The sequence below is a fragment of the Dermacentor albipictus genome, chromosome 7 (assembly GCF_038994185.2).
Source record: "Dermacentor albipictus isolate Rhodes 1998 colony chromosome 7, USDA_Dalb.pri_finalv2, whole genome shotgun sequence".
NCBI classification, from domain to species: domain Eukaryota; kingdom Metazoa; phylum Arthropoda; class Arachnida; order Ixodida; family Ixodidae; genus Dermacentor; species Dermacentor albipictus.
The window spans coordinates 28,637,121-28,657,917 of NC_091827.1; the positions used below are offsets into that span (position 1 = coordinate 28,637,121).

The 20,797-nt window shown below is 47.6% G+C and overlaps 1 long non-coding RNA gene across 1 annotated transcript in view; it reads left to right on the forward strand.

Annotated features, from left to right (window-relative positions):
- Nucleotides 1-1,220: 1,220 nt before the first annotated feature.
- LOC135917419 (uncharacterized) overlaps nt 1,221-20,797 on the forward strand; it is a 41,221-nt gene continuing 21,644 nt past the window's right edge. Inside the window, exon 1 of the long non-coding RNA XR_010569267.1 lies at nt 1,221-1,378. This is a non-coding gene — a long non-coding RNA (uncharacterized lncRNA). The remainder of the gene's footprint in view (nt 1,379-20,797) is intronic.

Below are 20,797 nucleotides of genomic sequence, written 5' to 3' on the forward strand. Positions count from 1 at the left end.
TTGATCTCGTGTGCGGCGTGCAGAATTTACGTTCCGTACTTTCAGTGCCAGAAGGTTGTGATTTAATTATTGTCATTCTGCGTGACTGCGCTTGTTTTATGACGTCTACACGAAGATGAACATATCACTCACATTATTTTTTCTGTGACCTGCTGCTTTCTGTGACCTGCTTTCTCTGACGTGCTGTATGTGATAATTATGCATAACATTGTCCTGCCGGTGCGCAGCAGTGTGAAAAATGTTAGGTTATGTAAGGTTGCGGGTTTTAACGACCACGAGGGACACCGTAGTGGAGGCCTCCGTATTCTCTTTAAGCGATGCGGTGCTGTTCACTTTACAATCCCGAGCGCGGTACACGAACATTTCTCTTGAATTAAATATCCGTAAATGCGTCCAAGTGGTCGGGAGTGGAACCCATGATCTAGTGGTATGCAGCGCAACGCTATTTATCCACCGACAGGATCGACTAAGTAGAGCAAATGTGAAATGAAAGCAATATGTACGAATACGAGTCTATTCACACAAGTCATTTCCTGTGAACTCGTTTGTATATCTAATTGTTGGTTTTTTAGCCGTAAAAAGAGGTCTCTTTTCTTCCTGGTCTAACGGAAAAGTAGGGCCCTACGATTGACAGGCCCTGCTTGCACTTGAGAACTCTCGTGTGTATTTCGTATTCTTACAACCACTTGAAAGAATCAGATGCAACCCCTCGGCTTGAGCACCCTTCCACCTTGTAATGTAGCTAACACAACTCATGATTATCGTTTTTTGAACTTTTCGGCTTTTTTTCTTGTAATCGTACTCTGCACGTCCGCTTGACAATCACCACGAGTGCGTCTTTCCATCGAGCATCAGCGGCCATTGTTGCCTCGATGTAAGCCAAGTCGTAGTGTCGAAGTGCTGGCTCGCGAAGCATCGCTCCCTCAACTAGTGATGATCTCTTTTCACGTGAGTTTACAAAGAAGCGGCCACGTGGAGACAAGCGTGACTCATCGAGAAAGTTCGCCTTTCTCCGGTAGGGGAAAAACGAGCGCTGGCGTCGGGGGTGAGACTTGACACGGGGGGAGGGCATGCCGGGGAGGGAGCCACCGTGCAGAAGAAACAGTTTTCTCGCTTTCTCTCTCCCTCCCTCCATCTGACCCCCCTCTCTATATATATTTCTCCTTCTCTAGGGGACCACGTGGTCGAAAGAACGCTTAAAAGGAGAGCACTCGCAGTGCACCAGCCTTTTCCTGCACCGGTCGGCCTGCCCGGTCACGGTCGGGCTGGACTACGCGCATGATGCGTGCTTCAGTCCGGCCGTGGCCTGGCTTTGCTCTTCGCCACATTGTGAAGACTGGGCCGGCTAACGTACATTTCCGTTTCCTACAAGCACAAGGTGAGTAATCCACCTTCTACGAAATTTATTCGTGTCTTTCATAAGCTGAATAGATCATCGAACGTTATAACGGCTTACGAAATTGCCGCACGATACATTCGAGAGGAACGCGTGATTTCAAGGTTCGGTTGTCTGTGGTTGTCTGTGGCATTTCTTTCGCTTATGATGACATATTTGTAGATAAATGTACTTTAATGCACCTTACGTACATGTTAGGTACTATAGGCATCCATACGTATCCCACGAATCGGGTGAAACCTCAATCTGCTACCACAGCTTTATTAGCATCTTTATTTTTTCCCTTTTGCAAACACGTCCTTACAATTTTGTAAAAAAAGAAATATCCTATAGTAAGTTGAAAGAAAGCGGAGCCGGCCTTACTGTGTTTTACATGTCTTGCGAATGTCAAGTGCAAAAGTTTTGGTGGGGGACGTGGTGGAGGGTACAGCATACCACGCGAGGGAGGGAGCCAGCTGAACTCTGCAGAAGAAGCAGTTCTCTCGCTCGCTCTCTCCCTCGCTCAAACTATCTTTCTTCTTTCTCTATCTCACTCTCTTTTTCTCTCTCTCTCTCTTTGTTTTCTAGGGGACCACGAGGTCGAAAGAAAGCATAAAAGGAGAGCACTCGCTCTGCATCACCCTTTTCCTGCAACGGTCGGCCTGCCCGGTCACGGCCGGACAGGACTACGTGCCTGGTGCGTGCTCTAGTCCGGCCGTGGCCGGGCTTTTCACTTCACCACATTGTGAAGTCTGGGCCGGCTAACGTAGATTTCTGTTTCCTACGCGCACAAGGTGAGTAACCCACTTCCTACGAAATTTATTCGCATCTTTAGATCATTGAACATTATGACATCTCCCGCAAACGCGAGTATGCGGTTTAAGACACGGCATCTTATGAAATGTCGCACGAGCCAATCGAGAGCGAACGCGTGATTTCAAATTTGGGTTTTCTGTGGTTAAAGGACGCTGGTGTTAGTGGCATTTCTTCCAGTGAGGCTAACGTATTTGTGTAGTAATGTGCTTTACTGCATTTTTGCGCATGTTTGGTGTTATGGGTATCCATAGGTATCCCACGAATGTTGTGACACCCAAATCTGCTGCTGCACCTTTCTTCTTTTATCGCTTTCATTTTTGCAAACAAGTTCACACAATTATCTTTAAAAAATGTCGCATAGTAGGCGTTTAAATAATATTAAAGAAAGCGGATCGAGCCTTACTATTTTAAGTGTCCTACATGCGTTCAGGAAGTCACCTGCGAAGGTTTTCGTGCTGCGTGGAAATTTTACGGAACTAAGCAAAGTAAAAGGGATCATGTAAGCCATGCTCCCTTTTACTTTGCTTACTTCTGTAAAATTGATCTTGCCGACTCTCCGGCCAGTTGTCCCGTTGGCATTTTCTTTATTGAAATTTTCTTATCTTTATTTATTGAACCTTCGGAAGGGGGATGGGCGAGTTTCTGTACATTGCTTGTAATTGTACATTGTAATCATTCCTGTACCTCTGAAGTCGCTGTAGTGGAAGGCACTGCATTGTCTACCTGCGCGGAAATACAATATCACGAGTAGTGTTACACTTGGTAAACGGTCCATCGTGTTCTCTCGATGCTGTCACCTTTCAGAAACATGCCACTTATTCGCATTTGTTAGGCTGGACTTCGCAGTCAATTCTTAGGTTGTCACCGGTTATAATTTCTTCTGATTATTCGTGATCTCATGGTCATCTTTCTCCTATCTTATGCCTCTATGCCGGCGCCGGGTAATATGCTCGGGGATTAATCATGGCGCCGACGTCACTGTCTCAGTAAACCAAACATAACATGTTCGAAAGGCTACACATACTTGCAAGAGTGCTTCGAGATGTTTTCGAACTTGGAGAAGCGGCGACGCAATCTTTGGATGATGAATAAATATGGAGGTGGGGAAACAACTCCAGGATGTTATCGCCAGAGCTGGCGTCATCTATACATTGTCTTGACTGGACGTAATAAAAAACTTTGCCGACATCGTTTAGAAGTAAAGTCAGGTGCACAGTCGTTACCTGTGCGAAAGTAAACCACCGCATGCGATTACGTTGCCTGCATGGGTAACGTGGAACGGTACGCGGACCTGCCTTGGCGGGTCGTGGACTTGTTCTAACAGCTTCGTCACTACTGCGCAGCATCTGAGCAACGGACATACCCGTATGCTCTCCCCCTGGGGTGCACATGGACACGGCGATCACCGGGACCTTCTTTCACCGTCGCCCCCATCCAAGCGAAGGCAGCTAGACCTCTCTCAAGGTAACTCGTTTCTTCCTCTCCCGCTCCCGTGATCTGATCCTCCTTCGACATGAAGTGCAGCTAGCGCTACCAAAATGTTAAGCAAGTGCGTGAAAAGCAAACAGCTTCTAGTTTTGTGTCATGCTAGTCATTTGTTATCACTTTGTAATACTTGTATTTGTTTTTACGATCTGGTGCGCTGTATTCCGTGCACTACAGATCGTTACTTATGCGTATCTTTGCGTGATTGCTTTATGAAGCAATGAAACATTTTGGGCGCGCTGGTGGTCGTACGGTTGCGATGGGAACTGGCGTAGCCTTCGTCCCGACTATATATAATGTGTGAATCAAGTATAGTACTAGTCCTTCATTAATGGCGAGCAAATAGACTGAAAAAAAAAAAGATTGACCGCTCCTTCCAGTTCGTGAAGATGGTCGAATAGCGAAGCTGGGTTAGTTACACTTAGTGCTACACCATGAAAATCAAACTTCGGAAGCATTGTATAATGTAAATCATCTGTTTCACCATTCTTTTACTTCATTTTCGCTTTGGCGGTAGACAGCTTCTTCCTCAGGAATACGCATTACACGTGATTAGCGGGGCAACGAAAGAAACAATAAATGCCTTATCAGAAATGATTGTGACGTGACATTCGTGGGACTGCAAAAAGCGTTGCGTAGCTGGTCGTTGTAGGTCGGGACAAACGGTATCTCCACCTCTCATGCCTCATTTTTACACTCTTTGTGCAGCACCGAGATTGCCGAAAGGGAAACCTTTGATTGCCGACTCTACGCCGCCTGAGGCTGCCTTCGATGGTCTACAGTGGGCTTTGTCCAAGTGCTCCTGGCCTACGCTTTCTACTACCTACAATGAACGAAACTTTTTTTTTTTAAGAGGCCATCGACACGATAACTGCGAGCTGATGTTGACTTCATGTATCTCCAGGGGGACGAAGAATGCAAGCGATTTTCCATTTCAAGAATAAATACACGACTCTGTTTTACGCTTTCTGTGCACTGTTTCCTTTATAAGGAGACCACTTTGTTTCCCGAAAATACACTCGTTTCCTTGATTACATGTCACGTAATCAATACACATGTATCACAACACATGTCACGCTCAGGGTGGAGCTAACTAAACATTAGTTTGACCTCGTCGGATTGACCGTTCGGTTCAATTATCTGCCGAGTCACTTCATATAAAACGCGACTTTAGATAGACGGGAATGAAGAGCACTAATCTGCCATTTGGCAGGTGTATTTTCGGCAACTTCCACGTTGCGCCGTCAATTTTCTTAAGTACCGGTGAGTATTGGACGCAGGAGCCATATCGTTTTTTTTTTTACTAATAAGCACTGCAAAGGAGTATGAAATAAAGTCGGGTTGATTGACAAATTAGATTTCTGAAGTGCCAAAATAACAAGTCGCGTTGGTCAATGACCAGCCGGCCAAAAGTTGTTGCGCAAATCGTAGAAAACTCAGGTGAGGTTACGGCTTGTCGGCAATGTACACGCGCATGCCCAAAATATACACAAAACAAACAAAAAATGAATTAATACGACGGGATAAAAAAAATGGCTGTGGCTTAGCTAAGGTTAAGCCCAGGATGCGAAGCATACTAGCCTTTATTTTAGTTGTTGAACCACTGTTAAGCCTGGTGAACTGCTGTTGCTTGGCTATATTTCGTTCGGCTAGTCGAAGAAACAACTCATGCGTTACTATGCTTCGCCTTCAAGAGTGGAACGCGACAGCGTTCCCGTCGACCCGCCAAGGGGTGTAAGAAAATAGGCTACGGCGTAGCGACTACGCGCCCCGCATTGGACGCGGTGAGCGTCGAGCAACGCAGCGTTCGGCGCGGCAACGAAATGTGCGCCTGAGCAAGCGACGCACGCCTAGAAACAGCTCGTTTCTAAGGCAACCCCGCATTCACTAGAGGCGCTTTTGTGCCTCTTTGAAGCATCGTACTCGTGGCTCAGTGGTAGCATCTCTGTCTCACACACCGGAGACCCTGGTTCGATTCCCACTCAGCCCATCTTGCAAGAGTTGAGCCAAAGCCACCTAGAAACAAGCGCAGCTGCTTATATACCGCCGTGACGCCACGAGCGACGGCGCGAGTTGGAGCCCCATTTCTCCTATGTCGTGACGTCACGGTGTCACGTGGTATGGCATGGGGTCAAAGGTCATTGAAGGCGACACCGCCGCGCCTGAGGAGCTGGGTTGAGCTCTCGTAATATGCTTCGCATAAAAAAACACACAGCGGTCACTCCGTCGCGCTCATTGTGAACGTTGCTTGTTCGAAGATGTGACAAGACGCAGCAGAGTTGTTTTCGAGTGCGTAATCCCGGTTATGCCTTCTCCACTACAAACACAGCAGTTTTACTTGGTATCGCACTTGAGAGAGAGACTCCTAATTAGAAAAACAGATTTTTGCCGGCGCGTATACTACCGCGGGCACGCTACTCTATAGAGATGTACTGTGCATAAGTACTCTGTATATAGTGAAAAAACAAAGACAATACAAATATCAGATGCACAAGTCGACCTGATACTAACATTTAGAGGTGACATGGCCGGTAAATTTAGGCTTTTGTATATGAACTGTTTCATCTTTAAAGCTTTCTTATTAGGCCAGTTTCTGACAGGTATTTGAACAACAAATCCAAAACCCGGTTTGTTTTGAAGGGCCGGGCATTGGACCTAAGATGCTGGGTAATGTTAACGGATCATGGCAAATCATGTCCATTTGTTGTCGAGGTGCTTATGGTACGAAGACGCAGAATTATATGTTTCATGGTGACAGTGACCGCTGTTTGATTGGTGAATGTTTCCACTAGATCGGTGTCTTTTTTTTTATGACAATAAAAGAAAGAGGTGTAGCCACCATACAATGATGACGCCCATTCGCTTTCGTGTTGACTGGCCAAGTACAGTAACCTGCACCTAATGCGTCGCTAGTCGCCGTGTTCCTTCGGTAGTAGCATAAACGAGAAGAAATGGGGTTAACCGAGAGGCCCGATTATTTATTAGTCATATCAGAAGAAGCCAACAAACACTTACACCAAGGACAACATAGGGGAAATTACTTGTGCTTAATAAATGAAATAAATATACGATAAATTAATGGAAATGGAAGCGGATGGAAAAACAACTTGCCGCAGGTCGGGAATGATTCCACAACTTTGGAATGCGAATTTTCCAATGAAACTGCAAAAAACACCCATTTTGACTGTTTAAAAACCAGCAATACAATATAAGAACAGGCTAACAGAAACTGACTTCTATCAGTAGACTCGCATTCGAACTAATTAATTTCACTGAACATTTCCTCTACACGCTAAATCCGCTTGGTGGCTACAAAATGTTGCGCTGTTCAGCTCGAGGTCAGGTGTTCGACTCCTGACCACTTGGGCGCCTTCCCAGATATTAAATTCAAACTAAAAAACAAATACTCGTGTCCCATGCTAGGGGTTATGCAGTCAAAAACACCACATCGCGTAAAATGAATACGGAGGCCCCCCCTACGGTGTCCCTCATGGTCGTTAAAACCCTCAAATCAATATAACCTAACATTTTTCACACTGCTGCGCAACCGAAGAACAAATGTTATGCACACTTATCACATGCGGCATAATAGAGAAAAAATTGCCTGAGTGATCTGTGCATTTTTGTGTACACGCCGTGAAACATTGAACACAGTTGCCCAGAGTTAGAGTAACTAAATCGCAGCTTTCCGGCACTGAAAGTGCGGAATGTAAATTCAACAAGCCGCTCACGATATCAATGAGTACCGATAGTTGCGCAGGCCCCTGAGAGTGAACATAACCTGCTGCTGACTCAAATTTTATTCTGCAGCATGAAATTTCCGCATGTTTTCAAGCTCGAGTTGCTTTAAGCCGCAATTGCAATCATGTCTTGATCTGAAAAAGATAAATAAAAAATAACTGACCTTATGGCGACGAATATTTAGCTGAAAATTACTCTACCAGAACATACCGGGTCTTTCGGCGAACATGTTCAAATTTTTTTAAGGATGCCCTCTGACAGATAGCACTATTCTATTTCATTAGCTGCTCTACTTGAAGAGGCGGGCATTACTTCACCAAGAAATTGAAATACATAATTGTCTAATAAAAAATTCACTAATTATCATTGTAACTAATTACCTTACGGCTCATATTGCAGTTGAGAAATTTAGACTTGGATTTCTCAAGGGGGATCAACATTTTCAGGATGGCACCAGTTTCGAGACATTAATTACCGAACTTTGCGGAGGAGTGCTCTGGCGTTCCAGTTACTTTCTTAACAAAGTGTCGTTTGATGCATTAAGGCGCAAAAGTAACTGGAGCGCCAATGCAGTGCTCGACACATATCGGATAGATGTAAGCATTGATTGATTTCCGCCAAGTTAATTTTATTTGCATTTGTAAAAGTAGTGAAGTTTTCCGCGAGGTCGGCGAAATCAGTGCCGAGATAGCTCGGTCTACATTGCTGTGCATAATTTCCGGAAGCATAGCTGTCGCTTCAAGACCAAGAAAAATTATCACTGAGTTATTGATACTGCATGGCCTTGTTCCACTGAGACTTCTCACAGCTTCGAGATGAAGGACAAGGAGGGAGAAAAGCGGGGGGTGGCGGTGGGGTAAGTGTGCCATGTGATTTCGGGGGAGGGGGAGGGGAACGGTCCCTCTCCCTTGGGTAAGCGCCTGAGCGTGGCAGAGAGGAAAGGCTAACACCAACTCGCCACTCTCGTACTGGACTTTGCGCTGAAGAGATTTAACATTCACCGTCAACATCAGCATTAATTATCGTCTGTCAAAGAACCAGCACATAAAGCTTCGCTTACATCGATTCCCACCGTGGGTGAGATCCGCATCATTTTCCGTTCTTGTCTAACCGGCCGTCGTTGTTGCGTTTTCTCTCGAAATGTTCAGACAGAGCTCGTGTGCGCATCTGTCTTGCCTTTGACCGGACCAATTGGATGGATGGATGTTATGAGCGTCCCCTTTGGATAGGGGTGGTAGGTTGCGCCACCAAACTCTTGCTAAGGTCCTACCTAGTTTAAAAAAATATATATATGCAGGTCCCACGCACTGTGGGAATCAATGTAAGCAAAGATTTCTGTACTGTTTGCTTTGATTGACGATAATTAGCGGGGATGTTGACGGATAAGGCTTAATTTCTTCGACGTTTAGGCTAACACGTGTGTGGTGAGCGCATGTTAAACGCTACCTTGCGCGCACCACTGCTCTTTGCCTGCTCAGCACACAGAACACACAGGGAGTGGTGTTTGCTTGAGGCGTTGTTTTGGGCCATATTTTCTAACCTAGCTCAGCGAATGTTTAGCGTTGCATTTCCTCACATGGCACATCGCAGTGTGGCAGAACTAGTAAACTTGAATTGGATTATGGGTCTGTACGTGCCAAAACTATAATCGGATTATGGGGCGCGCCGTAGTGGCGGACTTCGGATCAATTTTGACACCGCGATGTTCTTTAACGTGTCCCAAAATCTACGTGCAGGTGCGTTTTCTATTTCGACCCCGTCGAAATGCGGCTGCCGCGATTGGGATGAAATCCACGGCGTCTAGCAATGTCATGACCGCAAAGCTAACGCGGCGGGCACAGTATTGTCGATTTGGCGGTCAACTGCTTCCGTAGTGTCGCCTGGACACTGCGGTGTGCTTCAATTAATGGGGCTCTGCTTCTGTGCGCCCTAAGTTGCAGGCTTGAAATATTTGCATGCCGTTTATTTTCCGGAAATAGCAGCAACGTGCTACACCGTACCTTGAACTTACGCTTATCCTGCTTCTCCGCAACAGATGTCGTTTAGTATAGTGGGGTCTCTTCATGGTTTGGTAGAGGGAAACTACGCTTAATTCTCCAGCCCATATGGCAGCACGGCTTCCTTCCTTTCTCACGTCACCTGCGCCCCTCTATTATATGAGAACTGCTTTTCTCCCTCTTCTCTCTGCAGTTCTATCTGCGTCCCCCCTGGCTTGCTCCTTAGTGTAGAAGGGGAAGCGCTGCAGTTTCTGGCGCCGGTGCTGTCGTTTGTGTTCTTCTTCATGAGTCCTGGTCTTCTGCGCCTTGCCTTTACTACTTCAAGCATGAACCAACTAGCCCAAGCAAGAGTTTTAATTGAGCAGTTTCTGCACTGCTGCTGAGGGGAGTTACGGATTATTACAGCATTCATGATGCCGTTTTCTTTCCTCTTAAGTAGTTACTCATAGGAGGTTTCTTTTCCAAAGCCTTTGGCTCCCCCTCTGATTTCCGCTTGACGTTCTTTGTCAAATGGCATGCACATGTCAAATGGCATGGAAGGGGCGCGCACGACTATCTTGCGAATTCTATGCAGTTCGGAGAAAGATGGCGCACGGCACCTGGCTAGCGCGAGAAGGGCTTCTCTATTGTCCGCGTCTGACTTCTCCTCCGCACACGGACGACTGAATGGAAGCTTCGCCGAATGACCCGTGGTCTAAAGGGGGCGAGCCATCCTGACGCTTTCTCTGGAATGCGGCGTACCCGCTTATCGATGACTAATTGAGTCGCACGTGCTCGCCATCCTCACCTCGCGCTTGCACCAGCTTTGGAAACATCACTTATTCCCTTCCCGATTCTATCCAGCAACTGTTTGCACGTGGCTTTGCTTTTGTGCTAAAAAAAAAAGAAAACAACAATGATGTTTGTACGCTGCACCGCGACATTTATATTAATTTTGTTTTCTTCTTTTCCTTAGTGCAATTGTCTTAACCCGTACAGCGAAGTAAATGACCAAAGATCGGTCAATGTACACAGTGTTTCACCGCATGGCGCGTAGGCGGCGGAATTTTGCTTTCGGCTTAGCTGTCGGACGTACTTCAGTTCCACGCTGCGTGCCCCTTTGATGCATTTTCACTACAGTTCAAAACAAGGCAAGAATAAGAAGGGAAGAGACATCCTCCGTGTTGTCGAAGTATGGCTTCCTGAGAGCGCCGTGCTACGCGCGAAAACTTTACGCCGGTGGTTTAATAATGTAATGTTTGGGGTTTTACGTGCCAAAACCACTTTCTGATTTTGAGGCACGCCGTAGTGGAGGACTCCGGAAATTTTGACCACCTGGGGTTCTTTAACGTGCACCTAAATCTAAGCACACGGGTGTTTTCGCATTTCGCCCCCATCGAAATGCGGCCGCCGTGGCCGGGATTCGATCCCGCGACCTCGTGCTCAGCAGCCCAACACCATAGCCACTGAGCAACCACGGCGGGTGCCGACGGTTTGCACACAAGTGCTTCGTGTCAATTGAGATATTGTCACGGGGTAGTGACGGTGAAGAAAGCAAGAATACGGTGAAATACAAAACTAGCTTTTATTGGGCGAACCTGTGCCCACAAAAACAGGCTACACTTACAGCACAACGATAGCGGCGAACACGGTCGGCGATCGTCGGAAATCTGATCAGCGGGTCAAGCGCGTCGGCTTTTATACAGCAGTCATCGAATGTTCCAGACTAACGCGATGAAATCAGATAACACAAGGTTCGGCGACAACACAGCGGATAGAAGCATCGATAACTTTCCAGAAACTTCGGATACATGCAGACGCGTCCCGCGCTGTGCGATAACATTTGTTAGGCGGCGAAACGTGGTCGCCTGTTAAATATAAGTACACGTGTCAATATGCACTCTCTGATCTGGATCAAGCCGAGACAATCGCTTTCACCGTTGAAACATCGCGAAGGCACAGCTAACCCTAGGTCGTTATGTTCAACTAGAAGATGAATTGCGTGTGTGAAGGAAACGCGCGTCTGTGTCAAGCTTTTACTTTTCTGACTTCAACACATTTTACATGCCTTTAAGACAAACATATATCCTGACGCAGTCATACTACAGCTATATATTCGTTAGCATCAGGTCAGCTTCGAGTGAGCCGGAGGTTACGTTCACTCCAAAAAATCTGCCCGACTGTCGGTATTCATTGATCTCGTGTGCGGCCTGTAGAATTTACATTCCGCACTTTCAGTGCCAGAAGGCTGTGACAATAATTGGCAATAATTATTGGCATTCTGCGTGAATGCGCTTGTTTTACGACGTCTACACAAAGAGGACAATATCACTCACATTATTGTTTCTGTGTCATGCTACATGTGATAAGTATGCATAACATTGTACTTCCGTTGCGCAGCAATGTGAAAAAATGTTAGGTTGGGCCAGATTGCGGGTTTTGACGACCACGACGGACACCGTAGTGGAGGCCTCCGTATTATTTTTAAGCGATGTGGTGCTTTTGACTTCACAATCCCGAGCGCGGTACTCGAACATATATTTTTTTTTTGCAATAAATATCTGAGAATGCGTAATGTGGTCGGGAGTCGAACCCGTGAGCTCGTGGTATGTAGCACAACGCAATTTAACCACCGAGCGGAATGAGTACGTACAATAAATGTGAAATGAAAGCAGTTTGTTCCTATAGGAGTCTGTTGGTTCAAGTCATCTCCTGGTAACTCGTTTTTATATCTTAGTGATGGTTCTTTAACCGTAGAAAGAGGTCTCTCTACTTCCTGTTCTAACGGAAAAGCAGGGCCCTACGATTGACAGGCCGTGCTGGCACGTGAGAACTCTCGTCTGTATTTCGTATTCTTACAATCACTCGAAAGAATCATCTGCAACCCCTCGGCTTCAACCCCCATTCTCCTTCTAATGCACCTAACACAACTAATGGTTGTCGTTTTTTGAACATTTCGACTTTTCTTTTTGGCATCGTACTCTGCACGTCCACTTGACAATCACCACGAGTGCGTCTCTCCATCGAACATCAGCTGCCATTGTTGCGTTGACCTAAGACAAGTCCTAGCGTCAAAATGCTGGCTCGAGAAACATCGTCTTTTTTCACGTGAATTTACAAAGAAGCGGCCACGTGGAGATAAACATGACTCATCGAGGAAGTTTGCCTTTTCGCCGGTAGGGGAAAGACGAGCGCTGGCGCTGGGGGTGAAGCTGTAATACTGTTTGCGTTGAATGGGAAGGGATGAGGAGCGCGGAGATAGTTCATATCAACAAGGGACTGAGGCAGGGGTGCCCTTTATCCCCGCTGCTGTTTATGATGTACATGGTGAGGATGGAGAGGGCGCTAGAAGGAAGTAATATCGGGTTTAATCTCTCATACAAACAGGCAGGTACAGTAATAGAGCAGCAACTCCCAGGTTTATTTTATGCGGACGACATTGTGTTGCTCGCAAACAACCAAAGTGATTTGCAACGTCTGGCTAATATCTGTGGACAGGAAGGCAACAATTTAGGTTTGAAATTTAGTGTTAGAAAATCAGGTGTTATTGTATTCAATGAAAACAGTGAACAGACAGTGGAGATACAGGGCCAAGAAATACCTCGGGTAACAGAATATAAATACCTTGGTATATGGATAAACGAAGGCAACGGATATATGGAAACACAGGAAAAAACCATAACAGTCAAGGGGAAGAGAAATGCAGCCATAATGAAGCACAGAGCGCTATGGGGATACAATAGGTACGAGGTCCTCCGAGGTATGTGGAAAGGGGTAATGGTTCCAGGACTTACTTTTGCAAATGCGGTTGTTTGCTTTAAATCAGCGGTACAATCAGGACTCGACGGGAACCAAAGGTCAGTGGGTCGCCTCGCATTGGGCGCTCACGGGAAGACTACAAATGAAGCTGTGCAAGGGGATATGGGCTGGACTAGTTTTGAAGTGAGGGAAGCTCGCAGTAAAATTGAGTATGAAGAACGGCTGAGGAATATGGAGGAAAGTAAATGGGCTGGGAGAGTGTTCAGGTATCTCTACAGGCAAAACATTGATTCACAGTGGAGGAAAAGAACTAGGAAGCTTACCAGCAAGTATGCGGCCTGTGTGGTGGGCAACACAGCAACAAAGAAGGTCAAGCGGAAAGTCAGAGAGGCTGAATTAATCTCATGGGTGGCGGCAATGGAAAAGAAACCTGCCATGAGTAACTATTTAAGGGGAAAAAACGAAATTAGGAAAGAAACCATTTATGATAACTCAAAGGGAAGCTCATTACTTTTCGAAGCGAGATCGGGATGCCTTAGAACACGCACGTATAAAGCGAGATATAAGAAGGAAGAAGAAGCATGTGCTTGCTGCGGTAAAGCTAGGGAAACGACGGAGCATATTTTATTAGAATGTGAAGACATCTATCCAGCGGTCGATTTAGGCACCACTGGCCTCCTTGAAGCCCTTGGGTTCAGCGGGAGCAGTGGTAAAGCAAACAGGTCCGCAATAGACATCAGTAAGAGGCGATTGGAGGATTGGTGGAAGAAAAGTAGGGAAACGACAAAGGACGGAGACGTACAAAAGCACAGTTCGCAATAGGGTATCAGAAAATTTGGACGTGGTAGTTCATAGTGTGTTTTTTTTTTTCTCATGGGTTAACCTAGGTAGGATATTAGGCAGCATAGTAGCAAGAGCTTGGTGGCGCAAGCCACCGCCCCGTTCCAAAGGGGACGCTCATAACATCCATCCATCCATCCATCCAGCTTGACGTGGGGGAGGGCACGGTTAACCACGCGGGGGAGGGAGCCACAGAACTCTGCAGAAGAAACACCTCTCTCGCTCACTCTCTCTCCCTCCCTCCCCAATCTCTCTCTCTCTCTCGTTGTTCTCTGGGGGATCACGTGGTCGAAAGAACGCATAAAAGGAGAGCACTCGCAGTGCTCCAGCCTTTTCCTGCACCGGTCGGCCTGCCTGGTCACGGCCGGACTGGACTACGCGAATCGTGCATGCTCCAGTCCGGCCAGTACTGGGAGCCAGTACATCTCGCCGTCACTGGCTCCCAGTATGCATTCTTCGTGGTTAATTCCTTCTGCTCTTAGCGACCACAGCTTCCTAATTCTGCGGTTTGCCGATTCTAGCTTAGTACCAAGAGCAAAGAGACCGTGGCGCTTAAATCCACGTCTCCTAAAAGATAGGCAGGCAACCGCAGAGGTATCATCCATACTATTTCGATCGCTTCATAACACAGCGAATCTAAGTGGTACGGAATGGGATGACGTGAAAGTCAGGGTGCGTGAGTGCTTCAGGTCTTGGGGCAAGCGTCGGGCGCGCGAGGAGCGTGAGGAGATTAAAATCGTCTCCGACGCGATCCTCCTGCTCTCGAGGCCACTGTCCGGCGGGCCTGGTGTCGCTTCGACACTGACCTCACTCCGTAAGGAACTTCGAATTCTCCTGCAGCGACGCTGGGATGGCTTGAGGGCCACAACCCGAGCAGAGCTGTGGGAAATGGAAGCGTGGTGCAGCAGAAACGTCCTACGTAAACATCTTTCAAGGAAGAGCACAACTCTCTCTTCCCTAATAGATCCAAGCGATAATAGCATAGTCGACTCACCAGATGGAGTTCTTGCACTGGCGAGGCAGTTTTACATGTCCTTGTATGCCGAACCAGTTGCCTCTCCAGCTGTTTTTCCGTTTGCTCTACCAGCTGAGCCGCCGCAAGTGTGCGACTCAGCCATAGATGAGGACGAGCTATTTTCTGCCTTGAAGTCTATGAAGCGTAATCGCAGTCCAGGTTCCGATGGTCTTACAGTCGAGTTTTATGTTAAATTTTGGACAATGTTAGGGAAGCCGTTCACGTCACTGGTGAACCGGCTACTCAGTGAAGGGACTTTGTCAGCGTCTCAACGAGAGGGGCTAATCACTCTCCTTTGTAAGGACGAGTCGAGGAGCACCGATCTGCGAGCATGGCGTCCAATCACGCTTCTGAACTGCGATTATAAGCTCATAGCAAAGTGCCTGTGTACACGACTCACACCAGCGCTCAGCACTGTCTTGGGTCCGTACCAGGCATGTAGTGTCCAGGGGCGCTCTACTCAGCTTCACGGTTTAGCAGTGAGGGACCTTCTCCTGTGGGCAAACACCAGGAAACTTCCAGGTATTCTTTGCTCCTTTGATCAGGAGAAGGCTTTCGACATTATTAGCCACAGGTACCTTTTCCGTGTTTTGGAAGAGGCTGGTTTTAGTGTGGGTTTTCGGCAAATGGTCCAAGCTTTGTATTCTCGACCGACTTCTGCTGTTGTCATACGGGACCGCATCTCGGAGGCGTTCATTGTGGGACGTGGTGTACGGCAGGGGGACCCCCTCTCACCTGCCCTCTACGTGCTCGCTTTTGAGCCGCTTCTGCAGAGGTTGTCCTGTGACAGCAGAATTGGCAGGTTCCTACTACCACCAGGTTCCCCTCCGGTTGCACTATTTGCCTACGCAGATGACTTGTCCATTGTCGTCCCGGACGAAGCATCAGTTTGCGGCGTCTTGGAGGTCATGGACAGTTACTGCGGGGCGAGTGGTGCAAGGTTGAATAGGTCGAAAAGTGCAGCCATGTACTTGAACTCCACTCCATCCAGTCCGCAGCCCGTTCATGGTCTCCCCGTGAAAACGCGGTTGCGCATTCTAGGCTTCCAATTCGAACCAGATGGTCTGTCTCCTGAAAACTGGCAACAGGCTAAGGAGAAGCTTGAAACCAGGATTCAGGAGTTCAGCGCGTTGTCATGCCCATTGACTGCTCGAGCGACAATCCTGCGCTCACTTCTGTTTTCATTCCTGACGTATGTGGCGTGTGTGTCTCCTGTTCCAACCCGAACCAAGCTCATCTTGGAGAGGGTTCTCTTTCGCTTCCTTTGGAAGGGTACAAATGGTTGTGTAGCTAGGCGGGTGCTCAAGCTGCCCAGGGATAAGGGAGGACTCGGAATTCCCGACCTGGGCATCGTGGCTACCGCACTACACGTCAGATGGACCCAGGTCGCTCTTAACTCGGATATGCTCCTGACTCGAAGCTTTACCTCGTTTTTCCTTAGCACCCGACTCCGCTTGTTTTCGCAGAGCACTTTTTCCCACTGTGTTCCTCGTTCAGGTACCCCATCCACCATTTATGCGGCGGCTGCCAACTCTTTGGTCAGCCTCCGCACGGTTCGCCCTGACATCGACGTAGTTTCAACTCCGCTCCAAGAGTTAGTAGACATCCTCACCCCAGGCCTCCCTCCGCATTGCCATATGTATGACCTGTCCATTCACAGGCCCAACTGGAAGCTCATCACGGCCAGTTTCCTCGACGCTAGGCGTGCCACTTTCATGTATCGCCTGGCGCGAGGGTGCCTGCCGTTGGGCTACAGGCCCTTCACAGCCGTCCCGGTTAGTGGAGTGTGCCCGTTCTGTGGCGCTCGTGAGGACTCGGTTCATGCGTTTGTGCAGTGTTTACTTCCTGCAGCTCTTCTCCGTAGGATTGCTAGTCTTTTTAATCTCCCAGGCATTCCTTATCAGACAGTTCGATTTTTGCACCCTTTGCCTAATCAGGCGGTCAACCAATTCGTGCTTCTCCTCGCCGAGTGCTCCTACCAAGTGTGGTTGGCACACCGCGGGGCAGTTTTTGGGGGGAGGGCACCGGGCCTTCACGAAGTGCTTGCGAAAGCACGGAAGGAGGTCTGGTTCCATCTCACCCGGGAGCGGCACCGCTTGGGCGAGAAGAAGTTTCTCGAAGTGTGGGCCCGTCCTGCAGTGATTTTTGATGAGTCAGGTGGACAGCTATCCATTAAGTTATGATGCATGCTCCTAAGGTCGCTCGACTCGGCCGTGTGTGCCAGTCGATCTACGGGGTTTTGTCTGGTTCAGTGGAACCCAGAGCTAGAACCGGTGGTGGCGCACCCTTGGTTGGTCGCGCTGCTCCGCGGACGGCTTTGGTGCTCTGCATGGTTTCATGCCTTGGCCTACTTTGCGCCGAGGCAGTCCAAGGGTCAGTCAGGCTTGAGTCCTGTAAGACCGACATGGCTGTTTGTGTGTTGAGTGCAGTGACTTTGTGTTGCTGCACCACAGCAGCCCCCTTGTCCGGGAAGGACCGTTGGCCCGAACCAAAACCCCCCGCCCAGTCAACCCGGGTTGAGGGGGCGAGCCGGGGCCAATGTATCGAATGATGCTGGGTTGATGAGTACATGAACGCTCATGGACGCGGTGCCCTCGAAGGTGCCAAGTCCTCTTCCCATCTGACAACGGCTCCAGTCCGGCGGTGGCCGGGCTTTGCACTTCACCACATTGTGAAGACTGGGCCGGCTAACGGCTTTTTCCGTTTCCTACGCACACAGGGTGAGTGACCCGCTTCTTACGAAATTTGTTCGTATCATTTATAACCTGAACAGATTAGACGTTATGGCGTCTTCCGCAAACGCGAGTGCAGGCGGTTTGAGACACGGCTTCTTATGCATTGCCGCACGATACAATCGAGACCCCGCGCGTAATTTCAAATTTGAGTTTTTCTGTGGCTAAAAGACGCTAGTGTTAGTGGCATTTCTTTGACTAAGGCTAACATATTTGTAATGTGCTTTACTGCATTATTGCACGCGTTAGGTGTTATGGGTATCTACATTGGAAACGAACGCGTGATTTCAAAGTTGTGTTTTGTGTGGTTAAACAACATTGGTATTGGCAGCATTTCTTCCGCTTGGTCTAACGTATTAGTTGAGAAATGTGCTTTGCTGCATTTTTCCACATGTTAGTTGTTATAGGTATCCATATTGGAAACGAACGCGTGATTTCAAAGTTGTGTTTTGTGTGGTTAAACAACATTGGTATTGTCAGCATTTCTTCCGCTTTGGCTAACGTATTAGTTGAGAAATGTGCCTCGCTGCATTTTTTTGAAATATTAGGTGTTATAGGTATAGGTGACACCTCAATCTGCTAGCCTAGCTTGTATTTTGATTTTTCAAGCTCGTCCAAACAATCTTGCTGAAAAAAATATCTCACAGCAGGCGTTTAAATAATTTTCCCACATTTAGAACAAACATATTCTGGCGCTCTTTGCGCGACAAGCTAATTTCCGAGCACCACCAGACACAGCGGAGCCGGCTATAATATTTTACGTGGCGTATGTGTCTTTGGGAATTCCCCAGCGAAGGTTTTGGTGCAGCGAGTAATTCAACCTCAGGAAGAAGGGAAGGGGGCATTAGGGAAATTTTCGCTGCACCTCAGAAGACGCTCTAGTGGAATCCGCCGTATTGTCTACCTGTGCGGAAATAAGATATGCCGAGTGGTTTTACACTTGGGACAGGCTCGATCGGGTTCTCCAGATGCCGTCCTTTTTCAGAAATTTGTAACTTATGCGCGCTTCTCAGGCTGGACTTCGCACTCAATTCTTAGGTTGCCATTGATTGCATTATCTTCTGATTGTTCATCACCTCATGATCTTTCTCCTGCTTTCCCTCTATTGAGGCGCCAGGTAATATGCTAGGGCATTAAACATGGCGCCGACGTCAATGTCTCGAAAAACAAAGGGTAATATGTCACAAGGGTTCTTCGAGCAATTTCAGAACTTGAAGAAGCCCTGCCGCAATCGTGCCACATGAAAAATTTGTACGATGAATTAATAGGAAAGTGGGGAAACAAGTATGGGATGCTATGGCCAGAGCTGGGGTGGTGTATACATTGTCTTCATCTAATGAAAAAGTCTGCTGACATAATTTTAAAGTCAAAGCGATTGCTTTGGCTGGGTAACGTGGAACGCTACGCGTGCCTGCCGTGGCGGATCGTCGACTTGTACTAATAACAGCTTCGTCGTTACTTTGCAGCATCTGAGCAACGCACCCGTTTGCTCTCCCCCTGGGGTACAGATCGACACGCAATTACGAGGACCTACTTTCATCAATGCCCCCATCCAAGTGAAGACAGCTAAACCTCTCGCAAGGTAACGCCATTCTTCCCATCCTGCTTCCATGATCTGATCCTCCTCCTACAAGAGCCGCTGCTACCGCTACCAATATGTTTAACAACACGTCCATGAAAAAAAACAAATGGCTCGTAGTATGTGTCCTAGGATTAATTTCTCATTGGTTTGGAATATTTGTATTCATTATTACGATCTTGCGCGCTCTATTCCGTGGAGTACATAGATCTGGCAGTTAAGCATATATGCCTATGATGTGTTTATGAAACAATGAAACTTTGGGCGGTTTGGTTGTCGTACGTTTGCAATGGGAAGAGGGGTGGACTTCGCCTGAACTACATACAGTGTGAATCAAGTATAGTCCTAGTCCTTCATTGATGGCGAGCAAATGGGATGAAAGAAACTGTGCATTAGTTTGGGTTGACACGTGATTACCGGGACCATGAAAGAAACAACATATCAGATTTCACTGATTGCGTGATCAGAGACGATGGTGACATTACACTCGTGGGGCTACAGAAAAGCGTTGCGGAGCTGCTCATTGTTGGTCGGGACAACCGGTCTCTCAACCTCTCACGCCTCGTTTGTACACTCTTTGTGCAGCACCGAGATTGCCGAGTGGAGGACCCTTGGATCGCCGACTCTACGCCGCCTGAGGCTGCCTTCGATTGCATACAGTGGTCTTTGTCCCAGTGCTTCTGCTCTACGCTTTCCACTACCTACAATGGACGATACCTTCTTTTTCTCTGGAAGACCCTACGAAACGATAACATCGAGCTCCGTGTCGACTTCTGGTTTCTCCAGGGGGACGAAGATTGCAAGCGATTTTACATTTCAAGAATAAACACACGACTCTGTTTTCAAGCTTTCTGCGCACTGTTTCCTTTATACAGACACCACGTTGTTTCCCCAAATTACACTCGTTTCCCTGATTTGCAGTAAGATATCCCCGTGACAATATCAATGACGCTCCGGGTGGAGCAAGCAAGAGCTTAGTTTGACGTCGTCGCATTAAAGGTTTGTTTCAATTATCTGGCGAGTAAATCGATGGCGCTGGATAGATGGGAACACTTACGACGGCCACCTTGCATGTACATTTTCATGTTGCGCCATCAATTTTTTGTAATGCCGGTGAGTACAAGTTTTCCTTGGTATCGTACTTTCTACAGAGAACGTAGCGACTAGAGAAGCATTAGGTGCACGTTAGCTGTTCGGGGGCCATTCCAAAGACATGCAAGTAGGCGCAGGCATTGTAGGGTGCCTTCACCTCTTTCGTTTACCTTCATTAAAAAAGCGATGTAGTGGCAACATTCATCCATCTAACAGCGCTCACTGTCGACATCAAAGATATGTTTCTGCGTATTCGCGCCGTAATCGTCTTTCCCGCAGAAAGGAAAACGCGCGGAATCTGTCTTTTCCCGCTAAAACCAACACGGCTGACACGGTCAACGAGTTCAAGGACACACGAACACTAAAAAAATGTTTACAACTTTTGGG